A 15,754-nucleotide genomic window follows, 5' to 3' on the forward strand; every position below is an offset into this window, starting at 1 on the left:
ATTCCCTGGTGTCAATACTGAGGACAGTATATACTATTACTCCCTGGTGTCAGTGCTGTGAAAGGTATACTATATTTCTCCCTGGTGTCAGTACAGAGGACGGTACATACTGTTTCTCCCAGGTGTCAGTACTGCGGACGGTATATACTATTACTTGTGTCAGTGCTGTGGGATGGTATACATTGTTTCTCCTAGGTGTCAGTGCGGCGGGATGGAATTTGCTATTACTCCCTGGTTTCAGTACTGTGGGATGGTATACTCCATTTATCACAGGTGTCAGTGTTGGAGGATGGTATACACTATTTGCCCCAGCTGTCAGTACGGTGAGACGATATTTGTTATCACTTCTTGGTGTCAGTACAGTGGGATGGTATTTGCTATTACTCTTGGGTGTCAGTACTGTGGGATGGTATGCAGTGTTTCTCCTAGGTGTCAGCACAGTGGGAGGGTATTTGTTATTGATTCCTGATGTCAGTACCATGGAATGGTATACTCTATTACTGCCTAGTGTCAGTACTGTTGGATGGTATGCACTATTTCTTCTAGGTGTCGGTACAGTGGGATGGTATTTATTAATTCCCCCAGGTGTCAGTATGGGTGGATGGTATTTGCTACCACTCCCAGGTGTCAGTACTGTGGGATGGTATGCATTGTTTCTCCCAGGGTCAGTACTGGGGGAGGGTATGCTCTATTACTCCATGGTGTCAGTGCTGTTGATGGTATTTATTATTACACCCTGGTGTTAGTACTGGGGGAGGGTATACAGTATTTCTCCCAGGTGTCAGTACAGTGGGATGGTATACTCCATTACTCCCTGGTGTCAATGCTGTGAGATGGTATTTATTATTACACCCTGGTGTTAGTACTGTAGGAGGGTATAGTCTTTTTCTCCCTGGTGTCAGTGCTGTTGGATGGTATACACTATTTTCTCTCAGTAGTGTCAGTATGGCGGGATAGTATACTCAATTATTCCTTGGGGGTTGGTTTTGTGGACAGCTATGCTCGGGTACTCCCTTGTGTTGGGATGGTATAGTCCGTTAGTCCCTATGTCAGTGGTTTTAGATGGTATGTTCTATTACTTTCCGGTCTCAGTGGTGTTGGAGGGTATATTCTATTACTCCCTGGTGTTAGTACTTTGGGTTGGCTGAGTTGGGTCCTCCCTATCATTAGAGGTTGTATGGTATACTATTTTACTTGATGGTGTCTGTACAAGGGGGTGGTATGGTCTAATTCTCTCGAGTGTCAGTATGGTGGGAGGATATAGGCTATTACTCCCTGGTGTCAGTATGGTAGGGATTGGTTTGCACTATATCTCCCCAATGGCATTGTTGGGGATGGTATACGGTATTACTTCCAAAGGAAGTACTGGGTTGCTCTACTCTAATTCTCCTGGGTGTTGGTGCTTTGGGATGGTATACTATATTGCTCCCTGGGTCAGTATGGTGGGATGGCATTCCCAATTTCTCTCCGGTGTCAGTGCCGGGGGTATGCTATACTTCATTACTCCCTGGTATCAATATTGTTGGATGGTATACGGTATACAGTATTACTCCCTGATGTCAGTATTTTGGGATGGTATTCTGTGGTGCACCCTTGTGGCTGTTCATTGGGGTGGTATGCTTCCTTACCCCTTTGTCGTCAGTACTGTGACTGGTTTTACCATAGTGGGAGGACATACAGTTTGGTTTTGCCCTGGCCTCTGGCCAGGATTCAGGTGTTATGTCTATTCGTCTTGAGATGTTGGTAAAATAATGTCTTCACTTTTTCTTTGAGGGGGGCATGCGGTGGCAAGCGTAGTTTGGAGTATGTTGTGAGTAGGGTGACGTTCGGAGATGGGTTCCAGGTGGACCAGGTGTGGATGTTGTTCATGAGGTATGGATTTCGGTGGCAGGTTATTCTGAAGTTGGTGGGGTACGGTGAGTGAGTTAGCAGGGGCAGCTGGTGGTTACTGGGCATGGGTGGCAAAATTTGCCTTTGGACTGGGAGGCAATGATTTGTTTAAATTTTAAGTTGGGGCGTTCAGCTGTGGTTGGTTCGGCTTGCATCGGGTTGTGAGGTGGGCACAGCGATAGGTGGATGGCGGTCCAGCTGACCAATAGACAGCGTGCTCACCTGGGGCAAAGGGGGCAGTACACTGGATCAAAGTATTTAGATTACGGTGGAGTGGGTGCCCAGGTGCCTTGCTGTCTGGTTGGATACGGTGGCCGGGACCAGCTGGACGGGCACCCTGCTCGGGGGCATAGTTCAACACTGCCGGGGTGAGGTGTATACGGTGGTGGGGCCATTTCAATGGCCAGGAATGGGGGTATTGTAGTGCTACATCATGCGTTGGCACATTTGTGGCGGGTGAGTGGTCCCTTTGCATGGTAGGGCTTCATGCCAGGGTGGGCTATGATTTGGGTAATGTTCCAAGCGGGGCCAGTTACGGTGGCCAGGAGAAATTTGCGGACAAGCCCCTGCTTAATTGAATGGTTCAACACAGCTCAGGTTATGGTGAATACGGCGGTGGGGCAGTTCTGCGCTCGGGAACGGAGGAAGACAAACTGGCAGGATGGAATTCAACAAGCTCAGCGAGTGTGGAGATAGCGCTCAGATGTGAGGTTTCCCACCTGAGCGCTATGGCAGTTGGGGTCTTGGAAGGCAAAGATCAGTGCTTTGGTAAAGTGGTGGAATTTAGCAGGGGGGATCCTCTGCCGTGGGGTCTCCCCCTTTATGGTGAACAGATAAATATGGCTCCTGAGGCCGTGCTGGGAGGCTAGGGGCCAAGGTGGAGATGTTGGAAGAATTAAAGTCCTGTTGGGTGTAGATTGCCTTTTGATACGTGCAGCCTGGTTGTTTGGGTGTATAACTAGGAGTATGGAGTTTGATAACATTATGGATACTGTTGTTATGGTTAGGTATTAATAAAAAGGGAGGAATTAAGTTGTTGGTTAAATGTGTTATATTTAATGTAATATTTTTGCGTTATACAATCCCGGTTAAGTAATATTCATGACAATATTGGAGTGTCATGTTATGTTAATGTATGTTTGCATATCGAAAGTGTAAATGTATTTATTTGTCACTTATTTATTTTTGGATATTTGTTAATTACTTGAATGGTTAATTTATTTATTGGTGTTAAAAAAAACGGCTGCTTGCCAGCCAATTTGAATCCAAGATTGGTGTCTGGGTATTTATTGGTGGGGGAGTGGTTGGTAAGCAGGTGGGGGTCGAGGGAAGGTAGAGGTTCTGATGGTGGTGTTGAAGGATGGGCTAGAAAGTCTGAGCTACCCTCGTCAAGACAAGTCTTATCTCTAATGGGATAGTGTCACTTACTTAAAATGATTAGCTTTGCGCGCTTATTATACCCCATGCAAACATTACCCTTTTTGCTTAGACATTCTGATATCCAGAAATTAAACGCTGCCTTTACAGCCTACCTGTGGCAAGGCAAGACCCCTCGGATTGCTCGAATCAAATTGGTTCAATCTAAACAAAGTCTTGGTATGGGCTTCCCAGACATACGCAAATACAACTTATAGCATGTGAAGGACTGGTGGCATCACACATCTTTTTATGCAGTGGTTAAGCTGGAATCTTTACTGGTGAAACCTGGGTCATTGCTTGGTTTACCTAATGCCCCATATGCTAGTATACCACGCAATGTGCATACAAATTTGCTTCGGAGGGACACTTTGCTGGCATGGTGAGAGACTAAAAAGCTGTGTCGCTACTGGCAAAAACTTTACCGCTATGACACCATTATATTTGTCACCTAGTTTCTGTCAGGGATTGCAATATAACGCCTATAAATTATGGGCAAGGCGAGGTATTGAGAAATTGAGGGATTTGTTGGATGACACCAAATGTTTATTATCATTAAATATCCTTAGGGCTAAGTTTGCCCTCCCCTCCCAACACTTTCTGTATTATTTACAGGTCAAGTCCGTTTTTTTTCCCTGCAGCGAGGCACTTATACCATACTGCCTATTCCTCTTCCTTTAGGTTGAATGCTGGACCCGCCTACATCTCAACATTCGATATCATATATCCACCCATTATTGTTGGAAACCTCTACAGGGGTAGAACCAAAGTTATCTTTCGTGGGCAAATGGGCTGATTATTTAAGGTGCCCATATTCTGATATGCTAGAACTATTAGAGGCTAGCTGGTCCATTGTCAGGAAATCTTTTATTAGTGAGGTGTGGTGAGAACTGCAATTTAAAATGATCCATAGAGCGCATTATGTGTTCAATTCGCAGTTTCGTTCTAGAGTGGTGGCTCAGAGGATAGTGGCTTGCCCTAAGTGTGCTTGTCCACTGGCTCCTTTAGAGCACTGGTTATGGGATTGCCCGGCAATGAGTGTCTTTTGGAACTCAGTTTTTCGGTATATTACCCGGGTTACTGGACATGCCCATTCTTTGTCACCTCATTTAGCCTTTTTTCCACAGAGAACCCTCCTCAAGTGTTGCTTCTGGTTTATCCAAATTTGATCATCTTTGTTTGCTGGCAGCTAAAAAAGCTATATAAAAAGTAATGGATGGAACCCCAACCTCCCACATTGACGCAGTGTACTAATTATTTGCAAACCCTTGTTTACTGACAAAACTGAAGCCACCAAACACTACACACTCACCCAGTAAAGTTTTTGCAACGTGGATGCAATACTTACAGCATTCCTTATCTCCATCTCAGCTGCATGATATTATAGAAACCTTTCACCACACTATTTGATAAGACATGAGAGCTTTGAGAGCGACTAATTAGAAATCTGTTTGATATAAGGGTGCATGTTTCCTGAGAGGGGAAAAATCTAAAAATCCTTTTACTTTTATGTTGTATTTTGTAAGGCGAAGAGGGAGAGAACAGTCCACCGATTGTTCAAAGGTATGTCTTAGTTTTCGGGACTTGGTTTTGTCCCTTGGTTATGTGGTTATTTTTCTAATCTTTCTATGTATATTTGGTCACTTTTATAAAAATTAAAAAATTAAGGGGCAAAGAAAATATTTTGGGATGTATTTCATATCTGCGGTAACATTATTTATGTTAGGGTCTTTGTGTGGCCTGATACATGCTGTTTCTTCTCTTTTGTATTTTGTACTCGATTGTATGGTATGTCTTTTTTGCACCGTTTTCTTTTTTACTGTATTTGTTTTCTATTGTCTTGCCTTAAATAAAAATTATATTAAAAAAAAAAAAAAAAACAAAAACAAAAAAAACAGTATTTCTGTTGCCGGGAGGAATCCTGCAAAAACTTTTTTCAAATAAAATTGTGTCTTCATTTGTGAGCTGGTTGTTGTTTTCTTCTCATGAACAGAGCGGCTCCACCACTGCAATCATGGAGAATGATTTTATATCTCTGGAGAGCTGCTCAGCTCAATTGTTTGTAATCCCAACTAAAACTAGAAGTGAGCAGTGCTGTCACCAGCTTTGTGTACGGTATACACCACAACATTTCACATATTCTTTTCTCTAAATCTGTCTCAGTCATCACATGGCTTCCAGGAAATGCAGCTTCTATTTCCTAAAGGAGCCCACAAAAACATTTCATCCAATACATAAAATGTTTCTTCTTTTTTAAAGCTGAACTCTGGCTTCACCCTCAGTTTTGTGCAATTGTACAGGCTCCTGCACCGAATACCCCCCTCCCCACATCCTGCACCCAATACCCCCCCTCCCACATCCTGCACCCAATAACCCCCCATCCTGCACCCAATACTCCCTTCCCCACATTCTGCACCCAATACCCCAGATCTTTACAGTGTTTGCTGATGGTACAAGGTGAGTTTACCTGACCATACACAGTGACTATCAAGCTTTTAGATGAGTCCAGGCTGTAGTCCCAGATTCCTATGACATGTCCATGTGTTTTTCTACACACTGCCCATACCCCACGTTATTCATCCTGTTTAAGCTCACACAATCTCCTACCAGGACTGCAGTCTGTACTGAGGAGGATGAGAGGTCCTGGCTGCTACCATATTCTCCTCCTCACTTCTGTCCCATCTCAACATTTCTGTAGGGCCTCGCCTGTGCAGTGCAGCTCAGCTGACAGCTCCTGACAGAAAGAGAAACTAAGCCAGCTAGGGGAAGTGATGTAATGATCACATGACAGGAAGTAAATCTTACTGGGTGGCCATATTTGATACTGGAACTCTGATCTTACTAGGTCATTGTGATTTGTTTTACATTTTAAGATATTATGGAGAGTAAAAACACCTACACACAGTGCTCCCAGAAATCTGGCCCTGGTTACACACCTTTCCCCATCAACTCTCCACGGAACCTTCTAAATAACATCAGGGGGAAGGAATACTAGACAGTGTCACATGACTGACAGCGCTGACTTTGATTGGCCTGCTGACATCACATCCAAAAATTGGCCGCACTAAGCAGTCTCAAATCTTTGAATTTTCCCACAAGAGAGAATTTTACAGGTAAATAAAATAAATAAATGCTCAGCTATCATTGAAAGAGTTTTAAAAAATGAATGGTGTGATGACAGGGAGTCATTAGGTGTCATTATTGGTAAATCATAGTCACTGTCCCTTCACTGTAATGATATTTTATCAGAAAATTTTCACTAAAACTTTTCTTAGCATTGTGATATACCTGCTCTATAGATGATAGTCTCAGATACAGGAAATCAGGACAGATCCCTGTAATGGGGACACATGGAGCAATAATACCATTAGAGCTTTTGTCAGACATTCATTGATGCCTGTGTTCCCATTAAATAGAATCTCATTACTTCCTGTTTGGATTCATCAAAAATATTGTATTCTGATGACAGTATATGTAATATGTTTATTTTAATTATTTTTATAATTTTCTTCTTCCTGTCTTCTAAAAGTGACAATTCCAACACAGTGTCTGGGCACAGATAACAGGAAACTTTTTACCCCAAAGTTGAATTCTTTATAAATAATATTATGGAAGCACCAAGCCCCTCTGATAGTGCTCATGGTCTGGTAAGTGACAGTGGGGATGACACTGACTTGGTCAGGTCCACAGTCCATTACCACAAATGTTCAGCTCCGTCTATTACATCAGAGTCCATTATCACAAATGAGGGGGTCAGGAATCTTCTTCCACAAGTGGACGGATTTACACTCCTTAAACACCAATGGCCAAGTCCACTTAGACACTTTCTGCCACATGGTGAAGATTTGTGAAATGGTTTAAAAATGTCTCTGAAATTCCCAAACATGGAACATTTGTGCAGAAAACAAGTTATGTGAAATAAACTTATTATCCCCACTCTGTCATTGTGGATTGTTCACCTTTTACAGAATGCTTGCTGGTCATATTGGCAGGGTCTTCAATCAGTGGTGAGGGCCATTCAATTGGTTTCCATATCCTGTGCAGCACACACCGATATTTTACAAATATCAGGAGCACAGATGAGTGGAAGTGAGAAATGTATTATTGTGAAATGATCACAGATATTGTGTATGATCAATGCCCATCCTTTTAATAGCCATCCAGGCTCCTTGGCTGGAGAAGAGTTTGGATTTATTACCAAGGAAGAGGCAAAGTATCTCATGTGTAACAAATACAATAACGAACACGTACAGTTCCTCAGACATTTTATTGGAAGGATTTGTAACAATGGTATTTCTTTACAACACAATAGATTCTTCTAAGTGGAATTTGTGAATAAATGAAAGTTTCACATAAAAAAGATAACTTTGCCAAGTGCTCTATCTTTGTTTGCACTACTCCCTGTCCTCCACAGTCTGATAACTCATTGTCACTCTGCTCCTTATTTCTCTGTCTGTGCTCCTGCACCTTTTTTCTCTACTGATACTGTCTTGTGACATCTCACCCAACCCTGGTCCCCCACACAGCCTCCCCCTTCCATATACTTTCAGCAAGACACTTCCTTCTCCTAACTTCACCCCATTCACCCTACCCATAAGTTCTAACCCCCTCTCTCTGGCAGTCTATGAAATGCCCAATCTGTGGGCAATACATCAACTTCAATACACAACCTTTTCCTTTGCAAATTTCTGAACTTTCTTGCTCTCACTGAAACTTGGCTTTCCTCCTCTGACTCAGCCTCCTCTGCTGCTCCTTCCTATTGAGGCCTGCACTTTACACAAACCCCTAGACCTGGCAACAAAGTAGGGGTTAGTGTTGGTCTGCTTCTCTCACCTAACTGTACATACAGAGTCCTTCCTCCCCCACCCTCTCTCATTTTAACCTCTTATGAAGTCCACTCTGTCAGCCTTTTTTAGCTTCTTACCCCTCATTGTTGCTGTTGTCTAACGCCCCCCTGGCCAAGTACCACAATTTTTGGATAACTTTGCATCCTGGTTCTCACACACTCTTTCCTATGACCTGCCCACCCTTATCCTTGGTTACATTAATGTTGCAATGGATGAGCCCAACCTTCCCTCCTCAGCCAAACTGCTCTCTATTACCTCCTAATTTGGACTTACAACATCAATGGCCCCACACACATAGCCGGACACACTTTGGACCTGGTACTTTCAAAACTCTGTAACCTTGCCACCCCGCGATTCTGGAACAACAATCACTCCAAACAGCTACAAAAGACTGTTCGTGTAGCTAAGCGCAAGTGGAGGAAATCTGCCCTCAGTGCTGACTTCGTGGACTACAAAGCTAAGCTACAAAGCATTAACACAGAGCTCACTGTCACCAAGGAAAATCATTTTTCTGCAGTCATTTCCTCTCAAGCTTTCAACCCACGCAACCTCGTCTCAACAATTGACCCCCTCTTAAACCCTACACCTGCTCTTCACGTTGCCCATGGCTGTTGTTCGAAGTTCAAATTCCTTCCACAAAGCTCCTTAAACCTCTTTCTGTTTGTTTTATTTCACTTTAAACACACATACCACTGAACCTACATTATACATAATAATAGCTGCATACGGTTGGTATATGAGGTTCTTATTTGGGTAAAGCCATACAGATTCAACAGCTGAGCCCTTTGGAGAGTGGTATCTGATCTGAGGTCCCCAATAAAACCAGCCACCTTATCCCGCTCCATACAGGAATAATTTGGAGCTGTCCTCGTATGTCTAGACAAGATTTGTAGAACATCTTTTGTAACTTTTCTCAAGTCTCCACAAGAATCATACACATGATATCCCAGAGTAACATTAGGCAGAATATCCGGATTGTTATTTATGTCATAAATAGCAAATAAAAAAGCCAGGAGATGAGTATGTTCTCTCTTGATAACACTGTGAATAAGAGATGGAAATAGAAAAACTTACTGTCTATAATACAGTTTTAAAAAAATATTATCCCTGACTATAACATTTTTAGTGACAGGTCCTACCTTTCCTTTTGCTATTCATCTGGCTGGACTTTTATTTTATTGTGTTTAGTAGAAATGCTCTCAAGCAGAGCTTTATAGGGAAATTACAGAACATTTCACTTTAGTTTGTTCACTATTGGCCAGCTTATGTATAGTTTACTTATCTATATGTTGGCGTATTAAAAACTAACCTTTTTTACAAAAGTTTTTACTTCTGTTCCATCAGTTCACACATATCCTTCACACTTTGGTATGTATTTTTTTACAAGTTTGAATTTCATTTTTTATTTTATTTTTTTTTTTAACTTTAAAACTGCCATCTGATTGATAAGAAACCTTATATACAGTGGTGACAGATCTTACCAGACACATCAGTGGTCTAAATAGACTGAGGACACAGTATACCCAATCTATTTCTCCTTTAACATCCAGCACTATACTGAGCATGAACATGGTAGCGCTCAAGATGGGGCACTTTCAGGTTCTTTCAAAGTTCCTAGGCTGTTCAGCATCCTGAGCAAACTACCAATAAAAGAAAGACATCTGAATAATCACCTACATGACCAAAGCTGCCGAAGCGGTATCAGGAGGGGAAAGCAAATTGTCTACATTGCAGAAGTGATTGGGTGCCTCTAAAGCAGTCCAGATCAATTTTGCATATAGCAGAAAGCAGACTGAGTAAATTTAAACCGGTTTATGGTGTGGTGTGGTGGCAAAGGAAATAGATGAACATAAGATAAACAATCAATTCTTTATTTATTTTTTTTGCTCATCTTCTATGCCCACTACACGTACATACATATACAAATCAAAGCATTTTCTCATATTTCTTTGATATTTGCAACAAACATTATAAAATGTTTTTGTTGATCTTGCCAGAAATTGGGTAAGCTGCTATCTTCCTTGCCAACATGCCAAAAGGAAGGGCCCTTTCTGTGGTTGATGTGTGGAAGAAATGATCTGTTCAGTTTACCCCCAGGTGAGTCATATCTAAAGATTTCCAATATGCAGGGACCATGATCATTAGAGATTGTAGAAATCTGAATAAACTAAAACTGTGCCCTAAATATCTCTTGGGAATTTTTAAATCAGTAAGTGTGTTTATAATTTTTCTTCTAAACCGTATTTGCCCCTAAACCTCCCCACTGGCCACAAAGTCAGCTCTAATCACTGGCAGCATGATAAATTGATATAGTATTCTGTTGAAATGCCTGAAAACACATCATACATATTTTATATTCATTTAAATGTATTCTTTTCTCCTCATTTCATGGAGCTTTGCATTTCATAGCTGACTTACGCTACACACGAGATTGTAGAGTAAGCTTTCCTTCCAACATCACCTCTGCACTAGGGATGAGCGAAAATTTCCTCAAACCGATTTCGCAAAACCATTGGAAGATCGAGGAAATTATAACATGAGGATTCACAGGATTCCATCAGAATCCTCCTTTTTGCGATACCCAAAGCACTGGAGATTTAACCTGTAGTGCTGGGGATCACACACTGTTCTCAATGAATGCGGCCACAGCCGCATTCATTGAGAAGATCCCCAGGCACTAGAGGTTAATTAAGGATGTGAATGATGAAGGCCCACAATGGGGCCAGAGAAAGTAATTTCAGAGTCTACATTGCAAACATGACAACCTGAATGCTGGCTTGTTTTGCAGTGACAAAAGTGGTGTTCATATCATTTAGAAATGTGAATACTGGGTAGCAACTCCTAGACCCTCACAATCAAAACAAAATGTAGAGAATTGTATAAGCCTTCTGAAGAGGAGGCAAAACTGTAATTAAAAAAAAAACATTGTGCAGCCAACCTTAGGAAAACCTTTACCTGTAAGGTGCATACCTAGTCCTCTTATTACCAGCAGGTATCTCTCTGTTCCCCATTGCATCAGTCCTCAGCCCTCCTTTTGTCTCAGTAGCAGCAACATTTGGCGGAGCAAGGCCAACTATCCATTATCTTAATGGATAATTACCTTCAACCACAGCTGCAGCTTGAAGATTGGTAGTGATACAATCTGCCTTATCTAATCTTCTATCTGGCATGTCACAAAATGCTTCAAAAATTAACTGTCAACCCCATGGATCACTGGGTCTAGAAGCTGGACATATGGTCAGATTTGTCAGGCATGGCATCCTGGTGCTTTTTTGTCCACTAAATTAATTAGGGAACGTTTTTAGTGTGAAAAATGGAATTGTCCCACATGGACTTCACTTTCTTCCACCAGTGTGGAGCAATGTCATTCATTACAATAAACCAGTTTTTGATTGGTGATCAGTTTCAGCCACCTGTTTGTAATAGCAAACAGATGGCTTGTGCCACTAAGTCAGTGGCTTGTGCCCTTGGAGATATCTGTAGACTTTGATCAGGGCATTAGTGAGCTCCCTGACAGCCTGTGATGCTAACTGGTGGAGTCCGATGTGCAGATACATAATGTTACTATTGTTGAGTTTTTCCATTGGATCCCAGTGGGGTACCAGGATTTAGAACACATCACATGTAGAACACATTTCAGCCACATAAAGCTTTCTATTGTCTTGCACCATCATTTAGGTTTTGACATTGTGTCTGAGGATTTTATCCTGGTACCTGATACAGTAGTCAGTACCATTAGCTAGCACATGGAGGTCTATGAGTTCCCCCAAGAATATGTCCCCCTCCCCCCAGACCATCACTGTCCCAATGCCAAACTGATTATACTGGATCATTTCCAAGCTTTTTCACGTCATGTGTATTCAAAGTGAACCTGTCCTCATCTGTGAATAGAGTGGGACTTCAATGGTGAATTTGGCAATTGTGGTGTTCTTTGACAAATGAAAATATACCTGCCTTATGCTGGGCTATGTGCATGGGTCATACTACAGGACATCAGGTCCATATGCTACCTCATGGAGTCTGTTTCTGACAGTTTGGTCAGAAACACGTACACACTTAACAAATTGAGGATATTTTGCAGGGCTCTGATAGTGTTCCTTCTGTAGAGATTGTTACACTTCTGTGCCTCTGTCCAGATTCTGCTTTTGTAAAGGCCCTTCTCTTGGTATTTTAAATTATTGTATTATCCATTATGTTCTAGACTACCTTTAAAACCTGAGTAGGCTGCAGGTACAGTATGACCTTCATGCAACTGAACATTACCAGCAGTGACATAGGCACTAACAGAATGCAAGACTGGTGAAACATCAGTCAGCAAGAATAAGGAAAGAGAAAGGGGTTGCAGGAAGACAAAGAGAAAGGGGTTGCAGGAAGACAATTTATTTCCTGGGACTGGCTTTATGTTGCCCCTCTTGTCAATCTGTTGTTGATTTAATTTGCTTCAAAGCAGGTGAAAATGATTCACAATTACATACACTTCTTAACTGGACAGAATCATATCCCAGGAGTTTTATTGACTTTGTGCTTTACTATACAGAGTAAACCCTTCATTTTTGAGTCGATTCTTTGTTTTATTTGCAATCTAAACTCAATGAGAGAAAGAACAGATAAAAGAAAGAAGAATTTCCCTGATGACATTTCTCCCCGAGGTGGTGATTGGTATTTCTGTTTCCCGGAGGAATCCTGCAGAAACTTTCACCCAATAAAATCTCGTCTTCATTTGTTAGTTGGTAGTTGTTTTCCTCTGATGAACAGAGCGGCTCCACCACTGCAATCATGGAGAATGATTTTATATCTCTGGAGAGCTGCTCAGCTCAAGTGTTTGTAATCCAAACTAAAACTAGAAGTGAGCAGTGGTGTCACTGAACATCCTTCTCATATGACAAATACTCAACAACCTTGGACACACAAGTATTTTTAGCATCATTAGGCCATTCATTTTTAGAACACTTCTGGCAGTTTTCACTTTCTGTAGAATGAGGACACAAAATAATAAACAATATTTTTTTTACCAATTTTCAAAAGTGTTTAGAAACAATTCACAAGGTGGATTTGTGCAACAGAAGTGCTATGGTATTATCACATTGTATTGTAATATGTGCAAACCAAGACTGCATACCTTGTAGTAAATGTACAGGAACCCCACTTTTAGTAGTTTTTAAAGCAACTATTCAAACTATTCTGATTTCAATGCTCTTTTGTAATTTGTAGAAGCTGCTACTATGTTGAAGTCTGATTTTATGGTTCATTAATTTCTAACATTCTCTCCCCAATCATTTTCCCCCCAGAAAATGGCTTGATGATGTCCCTTTTCAGTCCCTTTTATTTACTGGATTTCAGTCTTTTCTAAACTAGAGGCTCACCATTACATCTTGGTGTTACCTAGAGTGTTCTGCATGCAAATACAGCCTTCCTAGGAACACCCACTAAACAAGGCTGACACCCACCCATTAGGGCATTTTGTAATCTGTATAACATCTCCCAAGTGTCCACCTTCTATATTTATCAGAGATGAGGTCTGATACTGGGTGTACTTTATGTACTTTGACAGGGTGTTGTAATGTGCACCAAAAATTATGTACAACATCCTTCCACTATCCATAATCTTCCTGCACTGCAAATGAAGCACAATAAATAGAGATGATGTTTCTGTGTATTTTATATAGTATGTAAGAGAGTAATCCTTTTAGGACCTATGCTATAATATTTTATTTATTTGTATTTGCAGGATCACCTTGAAAAAGCAAAAATAAAAAAAAAATTAAAACATTTACAAGAAAGGGATATCTTTGATTTTGGGTTTAGGTATGCTTTAAACTTAACTTTAAATCGTAACTTATGTATTTAGGAAAACAATACTTACCCGAATGGTTTGATATTTCTCCCTCTGGACACAGAACACAATCATAACAACACATGTGATAACCTTCCCTTAGAGCTTTCCTGAATCCCGGAAGACATTCTGCAGAACATCGACCTTTGGGGGCCTATGATGAGGTAATATTAGGAACATTATTCAAGATATTTAGGACTTCAGGTTTTTGCAAAGTGATTTTAAAAATAGAAGATTCCTAAAACCTCTATGTAGGATATATAAAAAAAAGGGGATTATCTTCAAAGGCCACAAATTTGAATTATTTTCCGACCAAAGAGATGCCGCGAATATTGGGATTTGCCCAAATATGCCAAATATGGAAGTAGTGCACGTTCTAGGGATGCTGTGGGAAGAGGTGCGCGTGCTACCATGCGTCCCCCTTGTACCCTCCGAGGGCGTGGCACTTGGCAGGGGATTCAGTTAGTCTCCTATCAGATGGCGCCAGGTGGCGCAAGGTCATTGGTCACTCTGGCCATTTAAGGAGAGCCTGTCCTGTACACCATTGCCCGCTTTAAGCCTCTGTGAACACAGTGTGCTTGGGTGCATCATTGTGTTGGTTTATCTCCTTTTGTCATCTCCATAGCGACCTGGTCTGAAACTGACTCTGCTTGAACTCTGCCTGCCCTGACCTCGGATTGTTACTGACCATTCTGCCTGCTGCCTGCCCTGACTCCGGATAACACTTGACCTGTATTTGCCTTACCTTCTTGTACTTTGCTTATTTGGACTTAACCCTTGTCGTGCTTTATGACATTGAATAAAGCTTGATTGAAGGATATCTGGAGTTGGTTTTGGGTTTGTGTGCCCAGGCGCATCAGGTTTGAAAAACAATTCTTAAGCATAAATTAAATTAGAAGGTCATTAGAATGTAAATTGGAAGGGGCAATTGGCTTTTGGAAACCAAGTAAGAGAAAGAATGGTGGGAAAAAATCCTGGTGAATCTACTGTAAAAGCTGTCAATGCCAACAAAATTCCGAGCCTCTTTACTAGTATAGGGGGTAATTTATGGCCAATAGATTATGGCTGGCCCCCTCTTTGAAACCATAAAGAGTCTATTGCTTAAGATGTTGGGGCCAACAATGTTCAGTTTTCTGCAAAAGAGATTTATAATACAACAGTGGAAGTAAAAAAGCTAACTAAACCTTTATATACTGTAGGTTGTCATCCAAAGGGGACTTCAAAATCATGTAGTAGTTTAACCATAGAATCATAAATTCCTTGGGAAGGCAGTGAGACATTTGTTCAACTCGGACATCTGCAAAATTTCGATAGGGGTCTTAAGCTAGGTTATTCCTCTCAGAATCATGACAGAAAATTAAAAGCTGACAGTTAAATCTGCCAGTATTAGCCCAATCTAAATTATATAATTAGGATGAAGAAGATATTCATTTGATTGTGTTTTTTTCCCAAAGTTCGGATTCAACTGATATGTCTTTTTGTTATATATCTTAATATATGAAATATAAAATTTATGGACAGATATGGACAATATGTTTTGGTGTGCAACACATACAGTAGGTCTCTTTATTAGGAATTATATACCTATACCCCATTGCGTGTATGTGTTTTTTTTTTACAGCTATTATCTTGCTGTTTGTGCAGTAATATTTGCTTTAGTTTTGAATACATTACATCAATCCTCCCAATTTGTTTGTCCATTTGGGTTTCCTGCATTTTATTGTAGTACTCTTTTTGTACATAACTATTCCCCGATGAAGCAGATTTA

General features: G+C 41.0%; 1 long non-coding RNA gene across 1 annotated transcript in view; it reads left to right on the forward strand.

The window, feature by feature from the left end:
* The first annotated feature begins 6,314 nt into the window (after positions 1-6,314).
* LOC140327328 (uncharacterized) overlaps positions 6,315-15,754 on the forward strand; it is a 40,277-nt gene continuing 30,837 nt past the window's right edge. The window contains exons 1-2 of the long non-coding RNA XR_011920021.1: positions 6,315-6,419; positions 10,151-10,250. This is a non-coding gene — a long non-coding RNA (uncharacterized lncRNA). The remainder of the gene's footprint in view (positions 6,420-10,150; positions 10,251-15,754) is intronic.

Source organism: Pyxicephalus adspersus, chromosome 3, assembly GCF_032062135.1.
Source record: "Pyxicephalus adspersus chromosome 3, UCB_Pads_2.0, whole genome shotgun sequence".
Lineage (NCBI taxonomy): Eukaryota > Metazoa > Chordata > Amphibia > Anura > Pyxicephalidae > Pyxicephalus > Pyxicephalus adspersus.